Source organism: Nuphar pumila, chromosome 12 (genome assembly GCF_984573655.1).
Source record: "Nuphar pumila chromosome 12, dmNupPumi1.hap1.1, whole genome shotgun sequence".
Classification (NCBI taxonomy): domain Eukaryota; kingdom Viridiplantae; phylum Streptophyta; class Magnoliopsida; order Nymphaeales; family Nymphaeaceae; genus Nuphar; species Nuphar pumila.
In genome coordinates, this window is record NC_143260.1 from 58,005,145 (window position 1) to 58,009,949 (window position 4,805).

Sequence of the window (4,805 nt, forward strand, 5' to 3'; positions counted from 1 at the left end):
GCATGCATTGCACTTAGGCATTGTATACGCATTTCTTCATTATCACATGCATTGCACTTAGGCATTGCATATGCATTTCTTCATAAACATATGTCTTGCACTTAGGCATTGCATATGCATTTCTTCACTAGCATAGGCATTGCACTTAGGCAATTCTACATGCCTTTTGTTTAGCATAAGCATAGCACTTAGGCAAATGCATATGCATTTCATTCATGCATTAGGCATTGCATCTTCATTAACATATGCATTTCTATTATAGCTTAGGCATAACCATATGCATATTAGTTTTAACATGATATCCTCAATTTTCTTTCTATATTTTGCATTTCTTTTTGCCTCGTGCTAACTCATATTTGCAGAAAAAGCTTGGGAGATTTTGATTTCCTTTCCTAGATTAGGAATTTTATTATTTCAATTTCAATTTAAGACTGTCCTAGATTAAGGAGAATTTTTTTTTTCTGTTTAGAATAGAATATACGAGCATATAGTTGCAATTTTAAATTCTCATAATTGCTTATGGCATTTCATTTTATTTTATTTCTTCAAAAAGCACTATGAGATAACACGAATGACACATGCACTATTCTAATAAAAGGTAATTAATCCTAAGTAAATGATTCATATTTATGGCCATAGTCAAAATATGAACAATACTAAGGATTTTTATCTTTTATGAAATAAAATTTGACCTACACTTTAGGTCCTTTCTGAAAAATTATCATATTTTTCAAAAATACATTTTCTTCTTTTATCAGAATTCAAAGTAAAGATTAAATCAAGATATATTTGTGGTCATAGTCATGGATATATTAAAATTTAATCTTGCCTTAAGTTCTATAAAAGCATAAAAATTAATTTTATTCTTTCTTGGAATTTAAATAGAGATTAAATTAAAATATATTTGTGACCATAGTCATGAGTATATTAAAATTTAAATCTCATTTCACTTCCATTAAAGAATAAAATTTGCTTTTAAAACTCTAATTTTAAACAAATTTTCTCAAAGAATTCATCATTTTGCATCATTATTTGCCATCTTTCTAAATTATCTCAAATCATTTTCGAAATTCCAAGTGATTTTGAAATAAATTTTCGGAAATGCAGTCTTTCCAAAATTCAAAACCATTTTCAACTTCCATTCATAAATGCAAATTTATCTTTTTTTTATTTCTCAATTCTACTCAGTTTTAAATCTTATTTCAAAATTCTAATTTTTAATTCCTATTTTTGAACTTCACAATTTCTTGGATTTTATATTTTGACTTCGAATTTCTTGTCAATTTCAAATATTCAAGTCTTTACCTCTTTTTCAAAAATTCAAATTTTGAATTCTATCTTCCATCTCAAATTCAATTCTGAATTTTATTTCAATATCCAATTTGAATTCCTAATCAAAGATTGAAATTCATTTTGAAATTCCAATTCAATTCTCAAGTTCGACTTTGACTACAAATATCAAATCAAATTTCAGAATTTCTTCAAAATCTCAATTCCAATTCTCAAAATCAATTTAAAGTTTTATTTCAATTTCAAAACTTTCAAATTCAAACTTTCAAAATTCCAAATTTCAAATTCCATTTTCATCACAAATTCAATTTCAAATTCTAAATCTTATTCCAAATTCTCAAGCTAAATTCAGAATTCATTTTGGATTTCCAATTCGAAATACAGATCTGATTTCAAACATCAAATCAAATTTCAGAATTATTTCAAAGTCTCAACTTCTAAATTTCTTTTCAATCTCAAATTCACTTCAATCCTCAGTTTTGGGATTCAAATTTCAATCTTTTCAAATCAAGTTCAAATTTTCTAAAGGATATTTTCAAACTTATTTCAAAATCACTTGGAAAATCCAAAATTCTAAAATATTTTCAAAAGCATACATTACAACACAAGCATGACTCTATGTGCATTTAGGATTTCAGAAAAATCACTTAGACAAATTTTGGCAAAGCAAAATGCATGAATTCGATTCTTGTTTCAATTACTCATGGTAAAGGCACTAGGAACAGTTGAACCTCGTACCGATAAGCGAATCTTGTCTCTCTATTTTCTCACAAAATTTTTCAAAACGGAGGCGAGTAAATTTCAAAACATCTTTTCCAAAAGGTCAAGTGAGACCTTGCAAAGTGTTTCTCTTTTCTCTTCTACATTTTCCCTTCAAAAAGGGGAAAGGAAGAAAAGGTAAAAGAGAAAAAATTTTGCAACGATCATAGGTTTGTCGACCATGATGGGACCCATCTTCGTCTGATCAAATTAAATACCTTTGCCTTATCTAAATTTGATTGAGTTATTATTCTTTAAATGTCAGCTTCATTTTCATGTAGCCTTAGAGACAAAAAATCATACCCAGCTAACATTATGCATATAGGATCAAGTATGGTTTGGTAGGACCATATTTAGGAGATTTATCCATGCTCACTTAGACTTAGGTCTGAAATACAACTCTCCTTAATCTAGGGATTGAATGATAACAATGTATGCAAGTATGTGCTTCTTTATGATTTTCAAAATTCTATTTATTTAGGGCTTTGCATTAGAGCCATCTGATTTCTTGCATGTTGCTCATATTTTCAAAACATCCTCACCTATATTGTCCTGGTCTTCACGTTGCTGGGCTGTCTCACTGAACCATAGTTCGGGAAAGAGCCCTATAACTGGACCACTCATTTGGGTTAACACCCCCCTGCCATGTACTAAGGGCCATAGTCCAAAGTATATCGACAGGTGTAATACCCACGATTTTTATCAGATAAATAAATTTAGATTTTTAAGTCATTAAGGTGATACACGAATAATTTATTGTTTTAATTATTTATTCGAATTTGGATCTTGGATAACCTATTTGGATCCTTGAAGTAAATCAGATTTTAATGAGAAAATTTTTACAACACTTTAGTGAGAATTGGTATAGCGTAAGGCGATGTTTGGATCCACAATATTGCATTTGGATCTTCGATATCAGAATTTCAATATATATATCTGGATCCTTGTATTGAAACCATAAAGATCAATGTATATTTAGTCGGATCCATAATAATTCATTTGGATCCATAGTCCCAAATCATATAATTAAAACTTCAGATTTCTGGATCCAAATTTATTAAAAGGATTTACGAAGCACAATGGATCCTGGATCCATATTAAGTTATGTCAATTTTTGGTTAACGTAAATGGATTTATATTAACCTATGAAAGACCCACAAGATCGTATCGAAGAATAAACCAAATGTATTAAGAAAATAATATTTTAAAACTTGTAATATTTTGAATCCTTAGACAGATCCAAATTGCCCAACTGAGTGGTTTCATTAAAGATTTGGGTTGCGGGTCTCAGTGGTGGCCAAACTGAAACCGTACCCGATTGGGGTGTAATATATATATATATATATATATATATATATATATATATATATAAGATAGTAATAATAATACCAAGTATAAATATATATACTTGGATCCGTGGTTGGATCCGTAGGGGTCCAAATATCGGACCCAAACCATCGATGGGCCGTAGATCCAAACCGTGGCGAGATTGTGGGTCATGGATCCAGTTGATCCATGCCCCGCACCACACCGTGCGTTAAGTAAAATGAAAAAAAAAATGAAGTTAAGTATGGGGGCACTATGCAGGCCCGATAAAATGAGTGTTAGGGTTCATAACCCTAACACAAGCCAAATCACAAGAGGAGGAGGAGGGGGCAATGCGCAGCCGCCGTGTGAAGGGGAGGGTAGCAGATCCCCTTCCGATTTTCGTGGAACCCTTCCATATCTCGCCTCCTTCCTCTCCCATTTAGTCGAACCCTCTCTCTCTCTCTCGGTCTCCCTCAACTCTCTTTCGTTTCTCTCTTCCTCTCCCTCCCATTTTCCTTTCTTTCTTACACCAGCCGGTGGAAGACGCATGACTCACACGAGCACGGCAGCGAGGTTACTTCGGTTTTTCCATCTCTCTCGTTCGTGTTCGTGGAGTCGGCGTGAGGAGGGCTTGGCTTCACAGCGGCTAGGGAGAAACAATCGAACAAAGTTGGGGATTTTGCATTGCCGAGGTAGGTTTTACTGTGATTTCGATTATTTACTAAGTTTTCAAGCATGCTTTGGATTTGTCGTAACTCCCAACTCGAAAAATTGGGGTTTTGGGTTTGCCGTGAATCCCCAAATCAAAATTTTGGAATTTAGGTGTAGGATTTATGATGCTTTGCGCATACGTATAAATCTCCAAGTGTATATTGGTTTTGCCGAAAACCCCAAATAGAAGATTTGGGAATTTCAGATTCCTGATAATGGGGAAGGGGTTTCTTTGTTTTTGCATGAGTATTTCTTTGTTTTTGTGCGAGTATTGATGTCAGGTATGCACTGCTAAACTTTTCCTTCTGAGATTTTTGACTTCTCTGTTTTCTTTTTTTTTCTATGGTTCAGTAGAATGTTTATAAGAACTATGCAGTCATCATGTGGGTAAAAACCTGGGTTCAACAAGTGTGACATATTTTGAGTCGTTGCTTCCTGATTTAAACACCTACCGATTTTGGAGAAGATCAGTAGTGAAACCAGGAACTTGGTTGAACTGCATATCCATGCTTCTGCGTGTGAAACAACACTAAAAGGGGTATGAATTGATGTAGTCTGGAAGGTTTTGTTAAGCCCTACGGTGGTAGCTCTTCCCTGAGTTTTTCTTGGATATAATCGACTCTGTGGGTGTTAATACTCATATAGATTTGATTATATAACTGAACCTAGTAAATTTTTTTTTATGGTAGATGGTTTTAGAAGTATACTTATATAACACAATAAACTGTAATATGGGA